The sequence below is a fragment of the Geotrypetes seraphini genome, chromosome 9 (genome assembly GCF_902459505.1).
Source record: "Geotrypetes seraphini chromosome 9, aGeoSer1.1, whole genome shotgun sequence".
NCBI lineage: Eukaryota > Metazoa > Chordata > Amphibia > Gymnophiona > Dermophiidae > Geotrypetes > Geotrypetes seraphini.
Window position 1 is genome coordinate 67015510 of NC_047092.1, and position 13923 is coordinate 67029432.

General features: G+C 43.7%; 1 protein-coding gene across 2 annotated transcripts in view; it reads left to right on the plus strand.

The window, feature by feature from the left end:
• The window catches only part of ARID2 (AT-rich interaction domain 2), an 817990-nt gene that overhangs the window by 802338 nt on the left and 1729 nt on the right, over positions 1-13923 (plus strand). The window lies entirely within an intron of this gene.

The following is a 13923-nucleotide window of genomic DNA, read 5'->3' on the forward strand; positions in this document are numbered from 1 at the left end:
CCATAACATGGTATGGCTCAACCTCAAGAAAGGTTTCTCTAGATCAAACACAGCGACGAGGGTCCTCAACTTCAGAAGCACATACTTCAACCGCATGGGAGATTTTGTCCATCGGGAGCTACATAACCAAGCAGAAACTGATAATGTGGAGACTATGTGGTCAATTCTGAAATCCACCCTGCACGAAGCAACAAACCACTATATAAAAACAGTGAGCAAGTGCCAGAGAAACAAAAGACCCCAGTGGTTCAGTACCGAAATTTCGGACCTCATTAAAGAGAAAAAAGAAGCATTTATCGCCTACAAACATTTCGGAAAGCGGGAGGCAAAAGAGGACTATCTCGTCAGATCTAAAGCAGTCAAAAAGGCAGTCAGAGCGGCCAAGCTCCGAACAGAAGAAGATCTAGCACGAAACATTAAGAAAGAGGATAAATCATTCTTCAGGTATATTAGCGACAGGAAGAGAAACAAAGATGGGTTAGAACGCCTTAGGCAATCGGACGGAAACTATGCAGAATCGGATTCTACCAAGGCAGAACTACTAAACAAATACTTCTGCTCAGTCTTCACCTGCGAGGCTCTGGGAGCCAGTCCACAGTTAAGGACAAGAGACAGCCAGAAAGACCCGTTTCAAGATTTCAAGTTTACGCCCAGTAGCATCTACTGCGAACTTTCAAGACTCAAAATAAACAAAGCCATGAGACCAGACAACCTACACCCCAGGGTGCTCAGAGAGTTGTGTGAAGTCCTGGCGGAACCATTAGCCGTGCTCTTCAATCTTTCCCTATGCACGGGAAGAGTCCCCTTGGACTGGAAAACAGCTAACGTTATTCCATTCTACAAAAAGGGCTGCAGGACAGAGATGGCAAATTACAGACCAGTGAGTCTCACATCCATAGTGAGCAAGCTCATGGAAACACTGATCAAACAGAAACTTGACACAATCCTGGACGAGGAAAACCTACGTGATCCCCACCAACACAGATTTACCAAGGGCAGGTCCTGCCAATCTAATCTGATTGGCTTCTTTGACTGGGTAACTAAACAATTGGATGCCGGGGAGTCCCTCGACATAATATATTTGGACTTCAGCAAAGCTTTTGATAGCGTCCCACACCGCAGGTTATTGAACAAGCTGAAATCGCTGGGATTAGGGGACACGCTAACTGCATGGGTTGGGGATTGGCTAAGCAGAAGACTTCAAAAGATAGTGGTAAACGGTACCAGTGGAATGCCACAGGGCTCGGTCTTGGGCCCGATTCTATTCAACTTGTTCATAGGAGATATGACCCAAGGGCTTAGAGCAGAGGTGTCCAAAGTCCCTCCTCGAGGGCCGAATCCAGTCGGGTTTTTGGGATTTCCCCAATGAATATGCATTGAAAGCAGTACTTGCACATAGATCTCATGCATATTCATTGGGGGAAATCCCGAAAACCCGACTGGATTCGGCCCTCGAGGAGGGACTTTGGACACCCCTGGCTTAGAGGATAAGTATCATTGTTTTCCGACGATGCCAAACTGTGCAACATAGTAGGTAAAAACATTTTGCCTGACGCAGGACCTACTACTACTGGAACAGTGGTCATCGACTTGGTAGCTAAGCTTCAATGCTAAAAAGTGTAAGGTAATGCACCTGGGCAAGAGAAATCCGTGCAGAACTTACACACTAAATGGTGAAACCTTGGCTAGGACCACGTCGGAACGTGATTTAGGGGTGATCATTCGTGATGACATGAAAGCTGCCAATCAAGTGGAGAAAGCTTCCTCCAAGGCAAGGCAAATGATGGGTTGTATCCATAGGGGTTTTGTCAGCAGGATACCCGAAGTCATAATGCCGCTGTACAGGTCCATGGTAAGACCTCATTTGGAGTTTTGTATTCAATTCTGGAGACCACACTACCGGAAAGATGTGCTGCGAATTGAGTCGGTTCAGCGAATGGCCACCAGGATGGTCTTAGGGCTCAGGGATCTCACGTATGAAGAAAGGCTAAATAAATTGCAACTGTATTCACTTGAGGAACGAAGAGAGAGGGGAGACATGATTGAGACGTTTAAGTATATCACGGGCCATATCGAGGTGGAAGATGATATCTTCTTTCTTAAAGGACCCTCGATCACCAGAGGGCATCCGCTGAAAATCATGGGAGGGAAGTTTCACGGTGATTCCAGGAAGTACTTCTTCACCGAAAGGGTGGTCGATCATTGGAACAAACTACCTCTGCAGGTGATTGAGGCCAACAGCGTGTCAGATTTTAAAAGAAAATGGGATACTCACGTGGGATCTCTAGGGGTGTAAAGTCAGGGGGGTGGGTCATTAGAGTGGGCAGACTTGATGGGCTATGGCCCTTTTCTGCCGTCATTTTCTATCTTTCATACCCAGGGTCAATAGTCTGCCCAAGAACAGCAATTCCATATCAATTTCTTGGAACTCCAGGCCATTCTCAATGCTCTCAAGACTTTTCAGCACATTATAGCCAACCAAGTCCCTCTAATTCGCACAGACAATCAAGTGGCAATGTATTACATAAACAAGGAGGAACAGGCTTTCTCCTTCTTTGTCAGGACGCCCAGAAGATTTGGCACTGTGCTATTGCTCGCAACATGTTTCTCAAAATGATCTACATTCAAGGGGAGAAGAATTCTGTCACCGACAAACTCAGCAGATTTCTCCAGCCAAACGAGTGGATGCTCAAATCCACAGTTGTGCATCAGGTTTTCTCTCTTTGGAAAACTCCTCAGATAGACCTATTTGCATCCCCCCCCCCCCCTCAATCACAAACTGCCTCAATTCTGCTACAGACAGTATTCTCCCCAGTATCTAAAGGCAGATGCTTTTCTCCTGGATTGGACGCACAAATTTCTCTTTGCTTCCACCAATTCCTCTCATTCTCAAGACGCTTGTCAAGCCCAAACAACAGTCGGCCACTATGACCTCATAGCCCCTCGGTAGCCCAGACAACCGTGGTTCTCCCTTCTATTTCAGCTCAATATCAAGGAAACAATACCTCTGCAGATCTTTCCATCTCTTCTCACACAGAGTCAAGGATTGCTTTTACATCCCAATCTTCACTCTTTGCACCTGACAGTTTGGTACCTCTCGGCTTTACATCAGCTGACACTGATCTATCTGATTCTGTCCGGCTTATTTGGATGCATCCAGAAAGCCTTCTACACAACAGTGTTACCAACAGAAGTGGACACGGTTTTCTACATGGTGTACTCTTCATCATCATGATGCTTCATCCTCCTCTATATCCTCAGTATTGGATTATCTTCTACATTTATCCAACTCAGATTTTAAAACTACTTCAGTTCGAGTTCATCTCAGTTCTATCAATGCTTTTTCATGGACCAGTCTGACTGCTCATCCTCTTGTTTCCAGATTCATGAAAGAACTTTTCAATGTCAAACCACCTCTCACACCACCTCCAGTGGTTTGGAATCTTAATCAATGTTCTCTCTAGACTCATGAAGCCTCCCTTTGAACCAATGTCTTCGGCTCATCTTAAATGTCTCACTTGGAAAGTAGTATTTCTCATCTCCATTACTTTTACTCGTCGAGTGAGTGAGCTTCAAGCGCTGGTGGCGGACCCGCCTTTTACAGTATTCCACCATGACAAAGTAGTGCTTCGCACCCATCTGAAGTTCCTTCCAAAAGTAGTCACTGAATTCCATCTCAATTAATCCATTGTGCTTCCAGTGTTCTTTCCTAAGCCTCATTCTTATCCTGGAGAAACGGCTCTTCATACTTTGGACTGAAAATGAGCCTTGGCTTATTACTTACAGCGTACTCAGCCACATAGAACATCTCAACTGTTCATCTCTTTTGATCCTAACAAGTTGGGACGGTCTGTATAGAAGAGAACTATTTCTACATGGTTGGCAGCTTGTATTGCCTTCTGTTATGCTCAGGCTGGGCTGCAACTGGGGGGTCATGTCACAGCACACAAAGTCCAAGCTATGGCAGCTTCAATTGCTTTCTTACATTCCACTCTTATTGATGAGATCTGTAAAGCTGCTACTTGGTCCTGGTAAGGACATAATCTCTTTTTAACACATTTACCACACTACTTTATCTTAAACTAAAAATAAAATTACTTTTTTACCTTTGTTGTCTGGTCATGTACTTTTTTCAGTTATGTTGTTATCCCAGGACAAGCAGGCAGCCTATTCTCACATATGGGTGACGTCATCGACGGAGCCCAGATGCGGAAGCCTCGCAAGCAGATTTGCTTGTAGAAACTAGAAGTTTTGAGTCGACCGCACCGCACATGCGCAAGTGCCTTCCCACCCAGCATAGGGCACGTCTCCTCAGTTCTCAATTTTCCGCGGAGCCGAGAAGACCATCTTTGACTCTCTGCGTTTAACTTTCTCTCTTTGTGCCTTTTCTCACCGCAGTTTGTGTTATTTTTCTTCATGAATCGCTGTACTAACTTTTATTTCTACTTAAAAAAAAAAAAATTATTTGTTCCGTTCGGCTGCTGGGCCGCTCAGCCACAGCCCAGGGGCTTTGACCTTGCAGCGGCTGTTTTTCCTTCTATGTCCCGGCCAGCGACAGGCTTCAAGAAGTGTAGCCAGTGTCAAGGTGCTATTTCTCTTACAGACCCACACACCAGGTGCCTCAAGTGCCTTGGGCCCACAACATCATCCAAAGTCATGCGAATGCTGTGCTACTCTTCAACCTCGAGCCCTTAAACATCATCTACTTTCAGTGGAGAAGCTCTTCCAGATGGATTTGATCACTTCTTTGACTCCGAAGCCGACCTCGGTCTCGCCTTCAACCGAGGACCCTCCTGCCTCCACTGCTTCGACCTCGAGCCTCATCAGACCTTCTTCATTTGCAGCGGCTCTTTCCTCGACGACGTCTGCTGTAACTCCTTCTGTTTCCTCAGGTCAGATAGCTCAGCAAACAGTCCCACCGGTGGTGCTTAAGGTGCCTAAGACTTCTAAGTCGAAGCACATTTCCACTGCCTAGGTGGAACCTCCAGCCAAGCCAGGTGGTCTGGTTTCAGACGCGGGTCCATCCTTGCTGGCTTCTTTCCAGACCATGTTAGAGCAGCAATTTGTTCAGTTTCTTACCAAAATGGGACCGAAGCTAGCTACTCTAATCCAGCCTGGGCATTCTGCAGACTCCCACGATGTCGAGCCTCTTCCTATGCCTCAGTCTGAGTCTTCACACTCTATGCAGGGAGCAGAGTCTCTGCGAGTGTCTGGTCTGGCATCTATGCATGTGAAGCAAGAAGCAGATTCTTTGCAAGTGCCTCAGCAGGAATCCTCACACTCTATAAAAGGAGTAGAGTCTTTGGGAGTGCATCGAGGTTCCTCCATCAAGCCTCTGGAGCTTCGATTCACAGCCTCCAGTCCTATCCATTCTTTGGTGGCTTCGGCTGCTTCCCTCTCCAGGGCAAAGTCTCCTCGATCTTCGAGATCTGCTACCAAGCACTGTTCTCACCGATGATCGAGACCTTCATCGAGGCATCCTTCCAGGCATAGTTCTTCTAAGGAGCGTCCTTCTTCAACAAAACCTCGATCTACACCTACTTCTACTATACCACCGACTCTTCGTTCGAGGTCTCAACTTCCACACCTCGAAGATTCAGCAGTTTTGCTTGCCTCGTCCAAGTCTCCCTATTCTTTTGATACCTTTTTTCCAGCCGAAGCTTCATCTTCGACTCAGGTTGACTCGACGTCCTCGAGTCCTTCTCGAGGCAAGGCATTACCAGATCAGCTATCTTTCTCCTCTTTTCTTCGTCAGATGGCTGTGGACTTGGACCTTCAATTGGATGCTGATTCCAAATATTCTAAGGAGTATCTAAGTCATGCATCTTCCTCAACCTCCGGCAGAGTCACTTAAGCTTCCTATTCACAAGCTTTTGTCTCAAACTTTTACCAGATGCCTGGAGACTCCTTATTCAATACCAGCTGTTCCAGGCAAATTAGACTCCAGATATAAAACTCTCCATTGGAAAGGATTTGAGAATTCACAGTTATCTCACCAATCCCTACTTGTGGAGTCTTACTTGAAAAGACCCCATCCTTCCAAGGTTTATGCTAACATTCCTCCTGGAAGAGAAGGGAAAACTATGGACAAATTGGACGTCACATCTATCAAAATGCCATGATGTCCTCTAAAGTCCTCAATTATAATTTCCATTTTGTCACTTATTTTGAGATCCTTATTGCTCTTTTGCCTAAATTTTTTACTTATTTAGACACTCAAAAACACTTTGAATTTCAGGAAGTCATCACTTCTCTATCACAACTCAGATTACATCTACTTCAGTCTTCTTATGATGCCTTCTAGTTGTCTGCCCGGGTGGCTGCTTATTCTGTAGCAATGCGTTGCCTTGCCTGGCTTCGTACCATTAACATGGATCCTAATCTTCAGGACTGCTTGGCTAATATTCCTTATGCAGGAAATGACCTCTTCGATTAATCTATCGAGGCAGCCACCAAGAAATTGTCTGAACATGAAAAATCCTTTGCTTCTATTGTCAGACCTAAGCCAAAGCCAGCTCCTGCCAAGCCTACACGCCCTCCTTCCATTTACCAGAGGCGTTTTGCTCCGAGGACAGCTCCTTACACTCGCCCTCCTCCTAAGAAACAGCAGCCTCAGAAGCAACAAAAATCTGAACCTTCTGCTGCACCTAAGGCTACCCAGCCTTTTTCACTGTTTAAAACAGAGCATAACCTCCACCGTTCTGTCTCTGACTTCTCTTCCCCCTATAGGAGGTCGTCTCCATCATTTTTACCTCTGATGGATGACAATTACATCCGACCTCTGGGTGCTGTCCTTCATCAGGGAAGGATACTCTCTTCATTTCACTCAGGTTCCACCAGAGCTTCCTCCAAGAGAGTATCCATCCAGTCCATCCCAGACTGCCCTTCTTCAGGAAGCTCAAGCTCTGCTTCGTCTCCATGCCATTGAACCAGTTCCTTTGGAACAGCAGAACAGGGTTTTTTTTACTCCTGTTACTTCCTTGTTCCGAAGAAGACGGGCGATCTACGACCCATTCTGGATCTCAGGGCTCTCAACAAATTATTAGTCAAAGAAAAATTTTGAATGTTGTCCCTGGCATCTCTTTATCCCCTTCTAGATCATAACGACTGATTATGCTCTCTGGATCTCAAGGAGGCCTACACTCATATTCCCAATCATCCAGCCTCCCGTCAAAACCTCAGATTTCAGATGGGAAATCTGCATTATCAATACAGAGTGCTGCCCTTTGGCCATGCTTCCTCCCCCAGAGTGTTCACCAAGTGCTTGGTAGTGGTAGCAGCAGCTCTAAGGAACCATGGTCTTCAGGAATTTCCCTACCTAGATGACTGGCTCATCAAAGATTCAACATCTCAGGGGGTTATTGTAGCGACCCAATGGACTACCTGGTTCCTACAAATTTTGGGATTCAAAATCAACTTTCCCAAATCTCAACTTCAACCTTCTCAGAATCTACAATTCATTGGAGCTGTTCTGGATACTATCCATCTTAGAGCATTCCTTCCGCAACAACGTCTGGAAGCTCTCCTTCAACTCTGTCATACAATGTCTACCCGCTCTTCCATCTCAGCGAGACACATGATGGTATTACTAGGTCACATGACCTCCACAGTACACGTGACTCCTATTGCCAGACTTCATCTCAGAATTCCTCACTGGACCCTGGCTTCTCAATGGACGCAAGTTTGCGTACCATTTCTCGACACATAACAGTCACTCCTTCTTTGAAGCAGTCTCTACGTTGGTGTATGCTCTCTTCCAATCTCTCCAGAGGCTTGCTTTTTCAAACACCCCCTCATCAGAAATCCTCAAGACAGATTCTTTGACCTACGCTTGGGGCGCTCATCTCGATGGTCTCCGCACACAAGGCCACTGGACCAGTACGGATAGTCAATGTCACATCAATCTGTTGGAACTCAGAGCGATTTTCAAGGCTCTCAATGCTTTTTCAGCATCTTCTTCATGACCAGGTAGTCCTCATTCGGACGGACAACCAAGTCGCCAAGTATTATGTCAACAAACAGGGAGGGACGGGATCTGCCTCCCTTTGTCAAGAAGCTCTGAAGGTTTGGGACTGGGCAATCCGCCACAACACCTTCCTCAAAGCTGTCTACATCCAAGGGGCGAAAAATTGCTTGGCGGACAACTTGAGTCGTCTTCTGCAACCTCACAAATGGACACTCCATTCCTTGCCTCTTCATCACATTTTTTCACAGTGGGGAATGCCTCAGATAGACTTCTTTGCAGCTCCCCACAACTACAAACTGCCTCAGTTCTGCTCCAGGATATACTCTCCTCATCGCCTCGAGGCAGATGCTTTTCTTCTGGACTGGACAAATCTCTTCCTCTATGCATTCCCTCCATTCCCTCTCATTCTCAAGACTCTGGTCAAGTTGTAGAACGATCATGCCACCTTGATTCTGATTGCTCCTCGGTGGCCGAGACAACCTTGGTACTCCCTTCTACTTCAACTCAGCAGCAGGGAGCCATAACTTCTACCAGTTTTTCCTTCTCTGCTTACACAGAGTCAGGGATCTCTGCTTACACAGAGTCAGGGATCTCTGCTTCATCCCAACCTGCAGTCTCTAAACCTGACAGCTTGGTACCTCTCAACATGACTCCTCCAATTTTTTCAACCTGTCAGAGACATTTTAGAGGCTTCTAGTAAACCTACCACTAGACCAGTGGTTCCCAAACCTGTCCTGGAGGAACACCAGGCCAATTGGGTTTTCAGGCTAGCCCTAATGAATATGCATGAAGCAAATTTGCATGCCTATCACTTCCATCATATGCAAATCTCTCTCATGCATATTCATTAGGGCTAGCCTGAAAACCCGATTGACCTGGTGTTCCTCCAGGACAGGGTTGGGAATCACTGTACTAGACAATGCTATCACCAAAAATGGACTAGATTTTTTACGTGGTGTTTTTCTCATGATAAGGAGCCTCAATATTCCTCCTTATCTTCTGTTTTGGATTACCTTTTGCATTTATCCACTTCTGACCTTAAGTCTACATCGATCCGAGTCCATCTCAGTGCAATTGTGGCTTTCCATCAGCCTCTTGAAGGGAAACCCCTCTCTGCTCATCCGGTGGTTTCCAGATTCATGAAAGGACTTTTCAGTGTCAAGCCTCCTGTGGTTTGGGACCTCAATGTTGTCCTTTCTCACCTCATGAAGCCTCCATTTGAACCAATGTCTTCTGCTCATCTGAAGTATCTCACTTGGAAAGTGGTATTTCTCATTGCCCTCACTTCTGCTCGAAGAGTCAGTGAGCTGCAAGCTTTAGTTGCTGAGCCACTTTTCACTGTGTTTCATCAAGACAAGGTGGTCCTTTGTACTCATCCTAAATTCTTCCCTAAAGTGGTTTCAGAATTTCATCTCAACCAATCCATTGTTCTTCCAGTGTTCTTTCCAAAGCCTCATTCTCATCCTGGGGAATCAGCTCTTCATACTCTGGACTGTAAACGTGCTTTGGCCTTCTATTTGTAACGCACCAAACCACACAGAACTGCTCCTCAACTTTTTGTCTTCTTCAATCCAAACAAGTTGGGACATCCGATCTCTAAGCGTACCATCTCCAACTGGATGGCTGCTTGTATCTCATTCTGCTATGCCCAGGCTGGATTACCCTTACACAGTAGAGTCACAGCCCATAAAGTCAGAGCCATGGCAGCTTCAGTAGCTTTCCTCAGATCGACACCTATTGAGGAAATTTGCAAGGCTGCTACTTGGTCATTGGTTCATACTTTCACTTCTCACTATTGTCTGGATGTTTTCTCCAGATGGGATGGCCATTTTGGCCAGATAGTATAAAAAATTTATTCTCCTAAATTGCCAACACTCCCACCATCCCATTCTGGTTAGCTTGGAGGTCACCCATATGTGAGAATAGGCTGCCTGCTTGTCCTGGGATAAAGCACAGTTACTTACCGTAACAGATGTTATCCAGGGACAGCAGGCAGCTATTCTCACAACCCACCCACTTCCCCTGGTTGGCTTCTCTGTAAGCTATCTGAACTGAGGAGACGCACCCTACGCTGGGCGGGAAGGCACTCGCGCATGCGCGGTGCGGTCGACTCAAAACTTCTAGTTTCTACAAGCAAGTTTGCTTGCGAGGCTTCCGCATCCAGGCTCCGTTGATGACGTCACCCATATGTGAGAATAGCTGCCTGCTTTCCCTGGATAACACCTGTTACAGTAAGTAACTGTGTTTTCCCAGACTCCGGTTTCTACTTTCTCCTCTTCTCTTAACTTTATTGTCAGGATTTGTCAATTTTCTCTCCTCCTTTTCCGTTCAGCTTTCATCAATTTATTTTCTGTTTGTCCAAATTTAATTCTTTTTTTTCTATCCAATCTTTAATTTCCTTCTTTTGACTATGTCTATCTACAGCTTGCCCCCCTCTTCTTCCCATATCCAGTCAGCATTTTCCCCTCCTCCAAACTTCCTTCCAGCATTTCCCTCTCTCTTTCCCATCTAGCCGCTCACCCTTTCTCTCTCCCTCCTTCCAGCCAGCTTCTCCCCCCCTTCTTTCCAATGTCTCTGCCCTCTCCCCATCTTCTACCTCCTTTTCCAGTCAGCATCTCCCTTCTGTTCCTCAAGTCTCCCCCCATTCCATTCAGGATCTCCTGCCTCTCTCCTGCAGATACTGCTACTTCTCTCAATAAGCAACAGTGGGGGGAAAGCTGGTTGGGACCTCTAATATCAACCTCCTATTCTGGGGCAGGGGATCTGCAAGCTGACAGCACGCACCTGAGCATTGCAGCACCACACCTTCTACTTGCTTTGCCCCACTGCTGCTCATTAGAAGAAGTGGCTGCAGGAGATGCTGATTATGGAAGGGTTTGGGGAATGAGCAGGCAAGAAATCTGGGCTTCTTATCTTCTTTCCTATCTTCAGTGAGAGAGTGGCAGGTCTGGAGAAAAAAGGTGCTATTGTTCTCAGTTTAACAAGCAGTTTATTCCATAATTTTTGACCCATTATCTTGAAAATTTCCTAAAAACTGGTCTTCTCCCAAAATCAGGAGGAAGAATTATCTTAACGCCCATTCGTAAGAACCCAAAACTCAGTCCCACTCATCAGAATGATAAGAACATAAGAATAGTCTTACTGGGTTAGACCAATGGTCCATCAAGCCCAGTAGCCAATTCTCACAGTGGCCAATCCAGGTACTTAGTACCTGGCCAAAACCCAAGGAGTAGCAACATTCCAGGGCAAACAGTGGCTTCCCCCATGTCTTTCCCAATGACAGACTATGGATTTTTCCTCCAGGAAATTGTCCAAACCTTTCTTGAAACTAACTACACTATCCACTCTTATCACAGCCTCTGACAATGTGTTCTTTGAGTGAAAAAATATTTTCTCCTATTGGTTTTAAAAGTATTTCCCTGTAATTTCATCGTATGTCCCCTAGTCCTTGTAATTTTTGACGGAGTGAAAAATCGATCCATTCTACCCCACTCAGGATTTTATAGACTTCAGTCATATCTCCCCTCAGCCGTCTCTTTCCTCATACGAGAGGAGCTCCATCCCCTTTATTTTCTTGGTCGCTCTTCTTTGAACCCTTTCTAGTGACGCTATATCTTTCTTGAGATAAGAAGATCAGAATTGAATGCAATACTCCAGATGAGTTCGCACCATGGAGTGATACAAGGGTATTATAACATTCATAGTCTCGATAACCATCTCTTTTTTAATAATTCCTAGCATCCTGTTTGCTTTTTTGGCTGCCGCCACACATTGAGTGGAAGGTTTTATCGTATTGTCTACGATGACACCCAGATCCTTTTCTTGGGCACTAACCCCCAAGGTGGACCCTAGTATCCGGTAACTGTGATTTGAACCTAGAACAATTACTTTCACCCTCTACTTATGAGGAATTTAGGAAACGTCTAAAAACACACCTGTTCCTAAAACATCTTGACAACTGATCCACTTATCTCTTTCCTCTCAATAGCAACCTACTGTCCTTTTGATCACTTTTCTCCTCAACAATGAATTTCCTGTCTAATTACTTCTCTTTCTTCTTCCCCTTTTGAAGTCAGTCAATTTGTGTACCTTTGCTTAATCTTTTGTAAACTGCATAGAACTTTACGGTATTGCGGTATATAAGCTGTTATTATTATTATTATTATTTGGGTTATTCTTCCCAATGTATATCATTTTGCATTTGTTCACATTAAATTTCATCTGCCACTTGGATGCCCAGTCTTCCAATTTTCTAAGGTCTGCCTGCAATTTTTCACAATCCGCTGATTTTAAGGGAAAAAACTGATTTTGGTGGTGCTTATATTCATTGGCTTTGAGTGACCCCAGGATGGGCCTAAAAAATTGTACAAAAATTATTTTGTGACCAAGCACATACAAATTCATGGGAAAAACTTCAATTAGTAAAGTTTCTTCAACTTTAGGTTTTTCTTGACAATCCAACATCCTTCAAGGAACTTGTTACCAGGATAGGCTACTTTTGGAAGCAAGATACTGGGCTTGATGAACTTTGCATTAGACTCAATATGACAACTCATATTATTTTTAAAATATAAATGTATAGACATAAAGTGCAGATAATTACACCTCCATAGCAGGTGTAAATTTGTGCAAATGAATTTAACTATTGGAATTGTTCTGGGTACCTATTTTATAAAGGCACATAGGTATCTGTTCTTTTATAAACTAGGCAGCTTTCTTTTATATATTTTAGAAAGGTGCTCAGTTATGAAATCCCACCCACATGTGTGTATAGTTCCTGAATGACTCTCAGAAATATTAATTTTTAATAGCCTTAGAAGCTGACCAGTTTTGGGGTTTTTTCCAATTTTTTATTCATTTTTTCATCTTTCATCAAGTGTACAATATTACATCAATTAAAGTCATACATATCACTTGACATTCTTAACTATTGTCATCTTAAAAACATAAATTAAACCCTTCCCCACCCTCCCTTTCCACAAATATTGTAAATCAAGCATATCATACAAATTTTATAATCAAAAATACGAAGACCAATAATAACAATAAATCCCCCCTTTCCCCTTATTATAAATATACTTTTAGTGTAAAAAGGTGTCTAATCATTACAATAATGGCCCCAAATCTTTTTAAAATTGTTATAATTCCCTTTTTGCATGGCAATTGTTCTTTCCATTTTGAATATATGGCACAACAAATTCCACCAGAAGGTGTAATTAAGTCTAGTATAATTTTTCCAATTTCTGGTGATATGCTGAATGGCGACTCCTGTCATTATTAACAAAAGTTTATTATTACTTGATGAAATTTGACTTTTTATTCTCATAGATGTCCCAAATAGAATTGTATCATATGATAGAGCTACATGGTTTTCTAATTAACAATTAATTTGAGACCAAATTGATTTCCAAAAGGCCAGTTTTGTAATCTTTGAGTACCAGATTTGCAAATCTCTGAATTATATCGCTAGAAAAATCATAGCATCCCTACTAATATGACATTGGTTATTATTACTAGCTTTTACAAAGCTACAGTCGAGGTTTCTACTGTGAGACAGCGAAGTAAATGCTCTGACACTCATAGAATTCCTAAGAGTATCTGAGCATTTATCTCGCCGGCCCACAGTCGAAACCTGTACCGCAGCTTTGTAAAAGGAACCTTTATTTGTTACATATTCAGATCAAGGTATGATTTTTATTTTTATTTTTTTTAACATTATTGCACAGCACAATATAAAGACCAGTGTAAGAAAATACATGGCAAATTATAATAAAATAGTCTTTGTGGCTGTGTTTAAGAACTTATACATGATAAGAGTAGAGTAAGAATTAACTCCCACCATACACGTCATTGGGAATACAGTAACTCTACAGCTAATGTCAAAGCATAAGGGTTCAACTAGATTTTAAAAATGAAAAAAAGAAGGCTATATTGTAAAAATACAAAAAAAAATCATG